Source organism: Xiphias gladius, chromosome 1 (assembly GCF_016859285.1).
Source record: "Xiphias gladius isolate SHS-SW01 ecotype Sanya breed wild chromosome 1, ASM1685928v1, whole genome shotgun sequence".
NCBI classification, from domain to species: Eukaryota; Metazoa; Chordata; class Actinopteri; order Istiophoriformes; family Xiphiidae; genus Xiphias; species Xiphias gladius.
The window spans coordinates 33,419,044-33,433,255 of NC_053400.1; the positions used below are offsets into that span (position 1 = coordinate 33,419,044).

The 14,212-nt window shown below is 46.0% G+C and overlaps 1 protein-coding gene across 1 annotated transcript in view; it reads right to left on the reverse strand.

Moving 5' to 3' along the window:
- Window positions 1-14,212, reverse strand: part of LOC120795646 (SH3 and multiple ankyrin repeat domains protein 2-like) — a 134,404-nt gene that overhangs the window by 82,353 nt on the left and 37,839 nt on the right. The gene's annotated exons all lie outside the window — the stretch shown is intronic.

Sequence of the window (14,212 nt, forward strand, 5' to 3'; positions counted from 1 at the left end):
TGAAGCCCGGAGGCCGTTTCCACATGGTGTGCACGGGTGGTTCCCACACTCACTCCCTATCCGCGGGATCTTTATTTCAGGTTCTGAATCACAAATACAGTTTGTTTTGGTCCTTCATTTACTCCCCACGAGAATTCCTACCGATGGGAGGAAAATCGGCCAAAGTAAACGCTCTACATTTCAAAGAGAATCCCACAATGCAATGCTCTGCCTGTGCCTATGAGATGACTGATGGGTAAATTACTGTCACGTACCACTGTCAGTGGTGAGGCAAAATGACGAAGATTCACATGTTCCCGGAGCCTCAACTTACTGCTCGCTGTGTTTTTCCGTGTAGGAAAATACGGACGTAGAGACTGATTTACATTTTTATGGATCCTGTGATGGAATTCAGCTGGTTACTGACTTCCCTCTCGTTAAAAGTTGACAATCACCATGTCCCTATGCGGTGACATAAACTGTGCACGCACTTTACGTCGCCTCCAGGTTTTTTGTCTCCCGGGGGCGAAACCAGTCAGCCACTGATCTTTCCACCACTAAGAAGCTGCAGGAGATTCCGGCGTTGCAAAGCTGAGTGGGTCCGAATCGACAAGGAGCGGCTCAGGAAGCCGACAGCGTAAGTTCTGGTCACAGGTACAAATCAGCAACTAGAGGCTCTGAAATCTAAGCTTCAGCTTTACAAGATGTAGGCTTTTACATCACCGAGGCACAGCTGGAATACCAAGGCGGTGGGGGTTGTCATTTTTTTCCAAGAATGGAAAGAGAATGTGTGAATGTACTGCAAAGGCATAAAAGACCAAATACTTTACTCTTGTGCTGCTAAGATTGTCTCTACTCGCTGATTTCTGGATGTTGGTGCTCGAGGCTTCTTTGTCATCATCATCATCATCATCGATGGACTTTGGGACTAAGGTGCAACCTTCGCACACTCAATACAGACATTTCACTCATGTTAATTACATTGGGCTGCCGGTTTAATGCAGCACCTGCATGCTGTGTCTATGGTGCAATCCAGTGCAACAGCTGTATTAATCCAGCAGATCCTACTTTTTAGGGTTTTTTTTGAATGAGAACATTCCTATAATGTTATCGATAATAACAGCATCGGGTGGAGTGAGCCCCAGAAGCCGTCAGCTCAGTGTAAATCCGTTGCTACAGACCCCAGGTTTCTGGCACCCTTCCCCCGCCTATGGGCTACGCAGCCCGCCGGGCTGCTCTGCCGGCGAGGCTCCGTCTTCATTGAGAAAAATAGCGGCGGATGAATCAAGGCGTGAAGCCACCGACGCGGTTTCACACGCGGGCAGACGGACGGGCTGTTTGGGTTGTGTCTGGGTGAGGGGGGCGGAATGTAGTCGTGTCTGCGGGTGTTTTCTCAACCTTGGGGTCCCGTTTTCCACCGCTCTCCGTGACCCGGAAAAACGAGTCCAGTGCGGCGCTGCCTCCTTTTCTTCTCCGTCCGAACAAAAACACGGAGACGCGACTCGCGAACAGCAAAGGTTTGAAAACAAACAAACAAACAAACACTCAGATGGTGCGAGGCACCTCCTGGCAAAGAGCTAAAGGCTGAAGATTTACTTTTCTTAATGAAGCAACTGACATTTACTCCACATCCACCTTGAGTTGACGCTGGAGGTTTAGCGCGGACCCCAAACGTCCGAAACCCGAGCGCGTCGTTGGGAAAGTAATGAAAAGAGAGAGCGGAGGCTTCCTACCTTCCTTTTTTAAGGCATTGATGATGGACTTCATCTTCGCTCCTTTGCTTCTCGGACTCGGCGTCGCGGTTCGCGCATGACACGGGACTTTTCCCTTTCAGCACCACGGACAGCGACTCCGCGGAGAGGAGCTGCCGCGCGCAGCGCACATGATCCGGCGCACACCTTCCACTACCGCCGCCTCCCTGGCACGCCAGCACGACCCCCTCCGCTAACACACACACACACACACACGCACGCGAATTCCCTAATCCCGCCCCTTACACACCTCCCCTCTCTCTCTCTCTCTCTCCCTCCCTCTCTCCCACGAGGCAGAGACGATGGAGCGGCGACACAAGTAACGGGGTCATCCAAGAGGTCCTTCTGGCGGCCGTGGAAGCAGGAGTAGAGGCAGGGTGTGTACAGGCTGTAGCTTTGGTTGCAGTTGAGGTCATGTATAGAGGGGATACTCATTCACAGAAAAGGAAAAAACACACACACACACACACACATATATGATATATATATCATATATGTCAGATGCTTCCTTACTTCAGCAGTTGTGACAGACACATCACAAGCTGAGCAGATCGCTGAACTGACCGTACGCAGGCAGCGTCGTCTCTAATTGACCCCAAGCACATTTCCTGCAGGTGTGCACCGCCGCCGCTTCGCGCACACCCGCAAACACTCTGCAAGCTCCGCGATGAGCCGGTGATACCGGCCCGCAAATGCAGCCGTCGGCCTCTGGTAATAACACCGCAGGGCGACGGGCACGTCTCACTTCTTGATGGTTTGTTGTGATAATCGCTCGATGAAATGTCAGAAACCGTCCGGCCAATAAGCAACACATTCATTCAAGTCCACACAATTCTTTTTAGCAGCCCCATCTTTTCCAATAATCAATACGTTCACAGCACCTCGTTTTTCCTTTCATTTGTCTCCCATCTGTAAGCGGCTAGAGAAGCTTGTTTACTGTCCTTAAACAAACGTAAATGGCAGTAAAAGTAGTAATAGTACCTATAGTATCTGTATAGATATATAGATATAAATATAAATAACCTACATGAGGCCAATGATGCTAATAAAAACAAGTTTTTTAAACAGAAAATAAATTCAGTTTTGCAAAATAACACAGTGAAAAGTTAAATGAAATATTCTTGCAAAGTCAAACATTATGGATTGGAATGATGGATCAAATGAACGTCCAGATGTGGTCCAGAAAGGCTGGGGTTTTAGCAAGAAGCCACGCTTTCGTCCTTAATTTTGAATTTGGCTGCTCCTTCGTCTCACACACTGAACCGGTGCCACCTTTTCAGATAAACGGCAGGACGGATTACCCCTCAGCGGAAGAGCTCTTATTCTCAGCATCAGACAGACTCACGCGACACAAGCAAATCTCTCTCAAGGAGTATTTATGACCACGGGGGCGAGCGCCAAGTCCGAAGGTTCAACCTACAGCGGAAGAACACGCTGGCCTTTTATTAAATATCCGGTGTTGGTCATTCGCTCTGTTCACTTTGGACACGATGGAGGTTCCACCCCGACGGTTACAGAAGTTCAGACTGCAAAACCTGCCCATCAGTTTTATTTCCTTTGCACATTTTTGTTTGTTTAAATTGTTCAATCGCATTTTCCTCGGATATTGATCATGTTAAAAGGCAGTAATGGCTCAGAGATTTACATTTGTTGGGTTTCAGGGGAGAGTTTCGGGATCCTGCATCGGTCCAAATGCTGCCTCAGAGAATGTTTGTCTGAATCAGTTCTGGGGAAAAGAAGACTGTATGAAATGGAATTTAACGACGTTTAGCACAGGAACAAATGGTCTACAAACAGTTTCAGCACAAGTATAACAAAAAAAGGCGACTCGCATTTCTTCCATCGTTTAAAAGCTTCTCCGTTTACACACTGATATCAAAGATTGTCTTTTTGGAACAATACAATAACACTCAGCTGTGTGAATGTAATTTACAATCATAGCCTCCGGTGTTTCGAGTAGAGCATTTGCACATATATAATTAATAAAACATGAAAGAACAAAGAAAATAACCGAGTGCGCAGATTGAAAACACCAAGAGACACACACACACACACACACACACACACACTATAAAAACATCTCTCCTCAAAACAAACAATGAAAATAAAGATGGTTTGCAAAATACGGTGCAAGCAGAAAGTATCGGGGCCCCTTCACATTTTTCACATTTTCTTATGTTGCCGCCTCAGGCTGAAATCGTTAAACTCGTTTTTGTCCCTCATCAATCTTCAACCAATACCCCACACTGAGAAAGTGGAAACGGAATTTTAGAAGTTTTTCCACTTTTATTAAAAAGGACAAACTGAAATATCACACTGACATGAATATTCAGACCCTTTACTCAGCGCTCAGTCGAAGCACCTTTGGCAGCGATTACAGCATCGAGTCTTCATGGGTGTGACGCAACAAGATCCACATTTTCTTCTCTGCAGATCCTCTCCAGCTCTGTCGGGTTGGATGGGGACCGTGGAGGGACGGCCATTTTCAGGTCTCTCCGGAGATGTTCGAGTGCTCTGGACCAGGTTTTCTTTAACGATATCTCTGTACCTGGCTCCATTCAGCCCTCCCTCGACCCGGACCAGTCTCTCTGTGCCTGCCGCTGAAAAACGCCCCCACAGCGCGATGCTGCCACCACCATGCTCCGCCACTGGGATGGTAATGGGCAGGTGATGAGCGGTGCCTGGTTTTTCGCTTTGAAATGAGGCCAAAGAGTTCAATCTTGGTTTCGTCAGACCAGAGAATCTTGTTTTTCACAGTCTCAGAGTCCTTAAGGGGCTTTTTTGCAAATTCCATGCGTCTTTCACTGAGCACAGGCTTCCGTCTGGACACTCTGCCATTAATCCCAGATCGGTGGAGCGCTGAAGTGTTGGTTGTCCTTCCGGAAGCTTTTCCTATCTCCACACAGGATCTCTGGAGCCAGAGTGACCACCGGGTTCTTGATCACCTCTCCAACCAAGGCCCTTCTCCCCGGATTGATGAGTTTGGCCGGGCGGACAGCTCTAGGAAGAGTCCCGGCTGTTCCAAACTTCTTCCATTGAAGAACTATGGAGGCCACTGAGCTCCTGGGAACCTTTGGTGCCGCAGAATTTTTTTGCAGCCTTCCCCAGATCTCTGAGCTCTGCAGGCAGTTCCTTCGCCTCGTTGGCTTGGTTTTTGCTCTGCTATGCATCGTCAGCTGTGAGGCCTCAGGTGTGTGCCTTTCCAAATCTTGTCAAATCAGATTCATTTACCACAGGTGGACTCCAGTCAAGGAGTAGACACATCTCAAAGATGATCAAGAGAAATGGGAGGTACCTGAGCTAAATTTCAAATTTCATAGCAAACGGTCTCAAAACTTATGTCAATGTGATATTTCAGTTTTTCCTTTTCAATTCATTCGGCTTATAGATTAGTAGTTGATGATGGGAAGTTAGGATTTATTCCATAGCTCGCTTTCAGAGAGTTGCCGTGCATCTCGGATTTGATATCAGCCGGTCGTTGGGAGCAGGCGATGAAGGGGGAAAAAAAAAAAAGACTTGGCGCTAACGATGGACCGGTGAGCAGCTTCTTTGAGAAACAAATCCTCTGTGTTGCTAGGTAACTCAGAGGGGCACGGCTCCATACATCATTAAAGCTACACGCACACACCAGCGCGCACACCTGCCCGTTGCATGATGTAACGTACATTCATGTGACTCAGGCGCTGCGTTTGCTACCACATCCTTTGATTTCACGTTCTGCTGTTGTGTGGAGCCGTCAGGTTACACACTGTCCTGCTTAGCGAAGGCCTGCTAAAGCTGCGTCTCTATTTCCCCAATCTGTTTCTTTTCACTACAACTTTAAAGCCTGGTGACACCCTGATACAAATTATACAAGAAGTGCCCCCACTGAAGAGCGACATACCAGATGGCTACATGCAAAGCATATGTTGTCATAAAGTATGCAATAATGCAGCGATGAGAGCAGATTCCCTTCATGTGTATTTTCATACTGTGTACTGCCATTTTATCCAAACTGGTCGAAATATTAAACACGGGGAAAATGCACATCAGTGCTTGCCAGTATTTTCAAAATAAAAAAAGAATCTACGGGGTCACAGTGGCTGCTCTATCTTTCCTTTGATAATCCAACGAGGTGTGCTGAAAGACGCTTTATTTTGAAATCCAACAAACCCTGCTCTTGTAGGTTAATGTGTCGGTCAACTGATTGCGGAATTCAAATTACAAGGAAAATAAGCCACAAGGCCAAAAGTTAACGGACGTCGGAACATTCCACCCACACTGTATGTGACATTTGAAGATGCCTTCCTGACACCGTGGGCGTTGACCCGCTGCTCTAACAGCGCCACGCTTCTGGTCTCAGGTATTTCACCAGATTCTGGACCTGGCTGGAGGGATTTGTTCCCATTCAGACACAGGGGCATCAGTGAGGTCCAACACTGAGGTTGGTGATGAGGTCTGGCTCACAGTTGGTGTTCCAGTTCACTCCAGAAGTCTTGGACTGGGATGAGTCAAGGTTCGGCTCAGGCCAGTCAAGTTCCTCCACAGCACAGCTGGGAAAATTAAGGTTGTTTTTTTTTGTTGTTTTGTTTTAATGAACCTGGCTTTGTGCACATGGGAATTGTCATGTTGACATAGGAAAGGGCCATAAACAGACAACAACACCGATGTCTAAATTAGACATGACCACAGCCAAGACAAGACAAACAGTCCCGAAGCAGATGTACACAAAAGCAAATGGTCAGGGGCGTCCATATACTTTTGGCCATGTAGCGTATTAGCTGGAGTGTCCTTTCTGCAGGACTCCGGACATTGTACGAAGCAAATTCTGAGAAGTGTTGCCTGAAATAAAGTAGCTTCTAGTGCAGCACAGATGTACATTACATACATGTTATTTGCATGTAATGCAATCTGTTATTGCCCTATAATGTACATGTTGGTATACATGTAGCATCTGTCTGTGAAGGAATGCTCTGGATGTGGCGCCAGAGGGGACACACACACACACACACACACACACACACACACACACACACACACACACACACACACACACACACACACACACAGCCGCGTCCATCAGTACACGCCGCTCACATCGCTCCACATCATGTAGTTGAATCCAATTACACCATCAGTCATTACCAACCAGTAGTTTAGCTATTTCCACCTCAAGTTCTTAGAATAATTTACCTGGCATGAGGACAAAACACCTCATGCGTGACTCGTTCCAGCATCTTAAGGAGTGAAAAACTACCATCATAGCGCCCGTCATGCGGATGCAAAAAATAAATTACAGTGTGAATCAAGTTTTCCTTCCTTGCTGACAGGATGGTGAGAGTGTGAGAGTCAATTTGTCCTCCCTCCTGGATACACTGCTGGCACAATCAGCCAAATATAGCATGGATTCGAGAGTGTGTGTATATAACACACACCACAGAAGAGACACTTGTTTAAGGAAGGAGAACATTTCACAGTGATGAATAAATTAGCACGTAGCCTTCATTTATTTATAAAACCACTTTGTTGTGGTGGAAGAGCGACAACGCTCACCTCAGACTTAGAACTTTATAATCCTGAAGAAAGGCCAAAAAAAGTGCACCAGGGCTCCAACCAACACATTCTGTGCTTATCATTGTTTTGATTCATCAGCTAATTGTTAAATCTTTAAACCTCAAAAACAGTGAACCAGACTCGCCGCCTCGCGGTTCTACGCCTCCGCCAAACCGGTCAAGATGCAGCTCACATCCATGTCTGTCCAGACTCATGTAATATATGAAGTGAAGACTTTGATGAATTTAATAAAAGCTATTAAATGTAATTTTATCATTATTAGCGTATGAGTTCTTCCGTTATGGCCAGAAAAATGTGTTTTGTGAGGTCACAGTGACCTTGACCTTGGACCAAAACCTAATCAGTTCATCCTTGAGTCCGAATGGATGTTTGCACCAGAAGAACTGAAATTCCCTCCAGGTGAGAATGGGACGGGCGGACGGACGGGCGGGTGGACGGGCATCCTGAAAAACATACTGCGTCTGGCCACAGCTGTCGCTGGTGCGGAGGCATAAAACCCGTCACAGTTTCCCTGAGGTCAACATGTCTCCAGGTTGCTCGTTTTGTCCGACCAACAGTCCACAATCAAAAGGGGATTCATTTTACAAGGATATAAAACAGAGAACTGAAGCAAATTGTCACCTTTTGATGCTGGAACCAGAGAATTGTGGCATTTTTGCTTGATAAAGTACTTCAGTATGTCCTCGATAGTTGTTGGCAATTCATTTTCCATCACTCGACCAATCAATTTGTCAGCCCATCATTTCAGCACTGAAACGCGTCCTACCCCGATGAGCTGATACACAGCAGATTCATGTTGAACGATTTGCCAAGTGTAAAGCTTCACTTTGTAATTTCCCGCTCATGATAGAAATCTTTAATCCTCAGCCTCTGATGAACAAACGACGTCGTGTGTACGTGCATGGCAGCTTTTGTTGTCCCCTCTTCCCGCATTTAATTCAGTTCAATTCAGTTCAACTTTATCCGTACAGCGCCGAATCATTTTCGCCAATACATTTTCTCAAGGCGCCTGACAGAGTAAGCGCGAGAAACCTCCGACGGGACCGGACTCGGGGTGGGCGGCCGCCTGCCTCGACCGGCTGGGTTGAGAGGAGAAAGAGGGTGGAGAGAGAGAGACCGGGGACCGTCGTCTATACTGTTGCATGTTGATTTTTTTTTCCTTTCGCGCCTCAGTTTTTTTTTTCTCTCGCTCTCACCTCACAGTAGCATTAAAAAACAAAAAGGTCATTGGAGGAAGGGAAGAGGAGGAGGGGGAGCATTTTCAAACCAGAAAAGGCTACAAACTGTTTCCGTGTGAATTACTGTTCGAGAGTTGCAAGTCAAGTTGAAAGCCGTTAAAATGCTGAGGCTGAAGCACTGAAAGCATTTAAATAGAAATGATTTTAAAATAAACTCCTGAAGAATAATAACGTTTTATATAATTATGAGCCGAGTTTTAGAGACTTACGCATTCGATTATCTCACAATTTCAGTTGGTTAAATTTTGCCTGTATTTTATTTGTATGATGGTTTATTTCATAGCGATTTATTTATTTATTCAATATTGAACAGTTTGGGTTTCTATAGACGTATTGTCACATGATATAATGTCAAAGGATAAAGACAAACAATCTTATTAATACGCACTTAATTGATTTCTCTTTCGAGGCAAAACTTCTCCTGAATATTGAATTGATTTCTTTCTTATTGTGGTTTGCCTTGTTGCATAAACACTGAGTCCCTTCTGCCGTGCATGACAGGTAGATGTCTGTTCTCCTGCAGGAGACATCCTGCTGTGTGTCAGCCAGCACTGGATTTTTTTGGAAGGATTTGAATGTTTTTAATTTTTCAGGGCTTTTGCAGGAACTGGCTCGTGTTCAGGCGCGGCCTCGAACGCACTCTAGCTTTACAGAAAAACCCCGGACGCAAACGCAGAATGTCCACTAAACTGTCAATCCTGCAGCACACTGGGAACGGATGAGCGTGCAAGTGGTTAAGGTGCGTGCGTGAACGTGTCACGCGCATGCGTGTGTGTGTGTAAGTATGAAAGTGTGCGTTGGGTCTATACATGCTGCCTGCCAGATTATCACACTCTGGCAGCGGGTGCTCTAATACCGCCCATCTGTCAATCACTCTTACACAGGCTTACTGCTGTATGGAGAAGACAAATATAACAGATATCTTCCACAGACATCCTCGCCATACACTCATTCATTATACTCACTTCCTACATTATGTGTGTGTGTGTGTAGTCTCACTTCTAAAGGAACTAAATGGCCTTTTTTTTTAAGGAGCACAATTTGGCATTAACGCAGTGTGCTGCATTAGTTGAAATGTTTGTTTTGTTTCTCTGATTGTTGCCTTGTGGCTTAGCTCTGCTGTGACTCAGGCCCGTGTGTCGCTGTCTTGGCTGCTGCTACAGAAGGTTGAAAATTTAGAAATGGACAAATGAACGAATTACGAATGAGTGGAAAAGTCGTGGGTGTTACGGAGAGTTGTGTGGCTGTATAGCTGTTTTGTTTCCTGCTATATGTCGGATGATTGGCTGCGCTATGTATTTATGGGTAATTTTAGGATGTTGTGTAGGCCTACGTAAGTCCGCTCTGTGTGACGTTTGGTCCAGCGAGTGTGGCATGGGGTCAGCAGGGAGCAAGGCCATGTACTAACTGAGGAACACTAGCTCGAAAAGAGATGAAGACGACTGAGGAAAGTTTGGAGACAACGTGGAGCTGACATTGATTTAACTAACTGATTGATTTGATACAACTGTCAGATTTATTCAACTGTGCCGTAAAATCTCGTTGGGCACGGTAATTCTGACTCAGCACTATATTTCATGCTTCTGACTTTTACTGTCCCATAATTTACTTACAGTGAATATTTCTATTTCAATCATGTTTATCTTCTGATCTATTTTTTTTATCTTTTCCTGGAGGAAACTGGCTTCCATACTCTTTATTTCTACTACTACTACTACTACTAATAATAATAATAATAAAATACTATTACTATGTCTTCTAATAATAATCCTAATACGTCCTGTATTCTTCTAATAATAATACTGTGTGGGAGTGGTTACCTGCCAGTTGTGGTTAGCCTGGGATAGAACAGTCCACTCGTCTGCAGTACTGTGAACTATTTCTGAATTATATGGCAACACGTTTCCACGCACAGCCCTTTAAATATCTAGATATTAATTACAGTATAAAGGTCACGAACACACTCACACACGTTAACCACATGAAGGACGCCAGGCTACCTACATAAAAGGTCGTCAGTGCCCTTTGAGAAGCCCCCCCCACCAGGCGCATTGTGTCCATCTTGAGATCATGGCAGCACTGCACGCTCCACTGATACGATACTTCCCCGTATTCAAGCACCTGAAGCCCAGGTTAGTTTGGTCAGCGCTCCTCCCCGGGCGAGATGAAATAACTGGCGGATTGATCACGAGCTTAACCGTTTCAGAATAGCTCAGACAACAGCAGCTCTGGTCCCTGTCATGCATTCAACCCGCATGTGTCAGCCACTGACACTGCGGTTGTCACTGCAAGCGCTAATGTTCCAACATGCCGTCCATTTCAGGCACCTTCTGTTGATAGAAAACAAAATCTGATTGTTGGTTTTGAATGATTGGCGCCGTGGGCAGAGCCGCCGTGAGGCAGAAATTCAACACAGTTCGCAGTACACTCAGAAAGCAGACTGTTGATGGTCCCAACATGCAAACATCTGCATCCGCAACTGTGATCCAACACTTTCTGTGACTGCATATTGATGTTTGTAGCCCGCATACATCCTGTAATACGATAATTGAGATCAGGGTGGGACTGATTCTATTGTGTGTGCAGCAGATTATGGACGATGTCCACGGCTGGATTAACACGCAGTAGAGAGCCAGTGGCCCTATTTGCTGTGTGTCAGTTAGGTTGTAGCACTTTTACGAAACACAAATTTAAGTAGCGATAAGCACATATGCATTATAAAGTAGGACAATGAGGGTCTTAAACAGTGCTGCAAATAATGATTACTTTCATTACTGATTAACAAAAAAACGACAGAGTGCGACTAAAGAGGCAAATCCTCACAATTGAGAAGCTGGAATTAGCAGATAGTTGGTGTTTGGCTTGATAAACAATTAATAGATGATCAAAATTATTGCTGATTAATGTTCTGTCGACTAATCAATCAATTGTTTCGGCACTACTACGAAAGGTAAAGTTGACGTATGGCCACTGTAGAAGACAAGGAATTCACATCAGAAGTGAGTGACGGAGGCATCCATTTATCCGGTCCACAGCCGCTCTGATTTCTGTTAGAGAACCCCCGTTCTCCGAGGCGGTCGTCCTGCCAGCAGCAGAGGTCCCGAGGAGCCGGGAGGACGAGCAGCGCTCACCAGATCGAGTCACTGGATGAATGTATTTTCAGTTAGCCACATGAGAGGCATAAGGGGGGTGAACAGCTTCGTTTTATTTATCGATTCATTGGTTCTGTTTCCCTCGCCCGCCACAGCTCTGCAGAGAGAGAGAAACCAGAAGGCTCACAGTGAACCCAGCCTTGATGAATCAGTGTAAGAATAGTTCATAAGTTCACGTGAGCCTTGAGCAAGACACTGACCCCTAATTGCTCTTGGAGGTTAGACCAGCACCGTGCATGGTAGCTCACTGGGACTGGGTGAATTGGAACATTGTAGAGTGCTTTGAATAAATGCAGTCCATTTATAGAGACAGTGCAGCGTCCGTCTGATTGTTGGTTGGTTGTTACATTTCACACGATGGATGATATCGTTCATCTGACAAGAACGAGTGACAGCTTTAGAAAATGCGTCTCCAGGTGTTGACTGCCCTGTAAGGAAAACTGTGGGAAGACTTAAAGGGGGAATTACACCAATGTTACACATCAGCGTGTGTTTCCAGGCGTTGGGGGCTACGACTTGTCACCTGAGTCAGCGTCAGCTGGGTCTGAGGACGACGAGTTTGAAAAGAGAAAAAAAAATCCCCAATCCTCATCTCTGCTGCCGGCTCCAGGTTTCAGGGAAACATTGGCACCTACTAGCGTATCGCGCCCCGGGTCGAAATGCGTTGTGGGTAACGTAGGTGCCAGCTTGGACAGAGAAGAAAAAGACGATATCGATTCGGATCATTTCCTCCTAAACTGTCCGTTGCGAGTCCAACAGTGCTTCAGGAGTGGAGCACTGTTGGGGGCCAACAAGGGCCCCCAACTGGGGCCCCTGTTGGCCATTTCCCTTTTGCCCGGTTGACAGTCTCGCCTTGGGAACGTAGCGATATATAAAAACAATGATGTAATAAAACAGCAGATTCGTGTGGCTGAACAGTTACATCATCTGGACAGAGGAAGCCACGGGACTATGTCTCTCTCTCCCTCTCTCTCTCTCTCTCTCTCACACACGCGTGCACACACACACACACACACACACACATTAAGTCACCGTGTTCAGTCCATGGTCGACATTCAAAAGCACTAAAGCTGCATGTAGCCGGCAAGAGGTTCGGCGCGACGCAAGCTGTCTCTGGCGAGAGCAGGTGGGCTGGGCTCTTGTGTGGCTGTGTGCTAGTCGGGGGGGTGGCGGGGCAGTGAGTCAAGCAACTCAGGCAGAGGGTCGATGGGGGTACGGGGTGGGTGGAAGGAGGGGTGGGGGGCACCAACCTTTGCAGCAGGCTGAACCCATGGTGGCCAACTGAGAATCCAGAAGTAAAGATGTCCCATCCCAAAATCCACAGGGGACAGAGACGGAACAAAAGTGTCCAAACACCGGGGGACGACAACCGAGGGACCACCTCAACACCTTTGGCTAATCCCGGTTAACACTCATAACTACAGCCGAGTACTTGTGGTCGGGGTGGAAACGGTGTGAGCGGGGGCGTAGCAGATGTCGAAGGCACACGGGGCTTTTTGGGGGTAATCCCGCACCGCCGCAGTGTCCCATTTAGACCTCCACCAGGTCGCTGCCGTGTGAGGCCGACGGCTGGTGGGTGGCGTCCATGAGAGAGGGCAACAACTGCGGGATTACATCTTTAGATTAGATTAGATTTCTCTCTCTCTCTCTTCATTTATTTCCCCCTCAACCTCATCTTTCTCTGTCCTCCTTTATATATTTATTTATTTGTTTGTTCATCTTTTCTCATTTTCTCTAAGGCCCCGTAATCCCTGAGCTGTCTCTGCACTCCATAAACTCCTCCACAGGCCCCAGCCGGTATCCGAGTAATGCCCTGTGCTCATTTCATCGCACTGGAAACATTTTCAATTTTCAGTCCGCATTTATTGCGTGAACCATCGACGTGCTTGTGCCACGGCAACACAACAGCTGTAAGCGGCGCGAAGAAAGGTGCTTGATTTGAAGTGCATGTTGAAGCTGCAAATGATTTGCGGTTGTTTGCATCTCTCGAAAACTGAAAATGTCACGTCATCGGGTGTGAAATCAGAGCTGAGTCTGTCGCCGTCACCAATCAGCCTCTCCAGAACTTGGTAAGTGAGTAAGTGGCAACTAAGCAACGAAGGCAATAAATAGCAAAACGAAAAAAATAAACATGGACATTTTTATTTTTATTTTTTTCATTTTTGATATGCGTGAGAAGTATTTCTGATCTTCTCAACTGCCTCTCGTTCCCTCGCACAGACAGAGATGCAGAGTGAAATAACTCTCACTCAGTCCGTACATACAGGCACCATTTTGCCCTCAGCAATATTAACCCTTTAACAAGCAGCAACCAAACAACGGCCAAAGAGGGATTGTTACTATATTATATATATATATATACACATATACATATATATATATATATATATATATATATATATATATATATGTTGAATCCTCACTTAACCTTGAAAATGTATACATTGTATGCGAGCACAAAGTTTCAAAATTCTATCTGTTTAAACCGTTTAATAAGAGCTGCTTAATTTTAACAGAGGAACATAAATAACAGAACGAC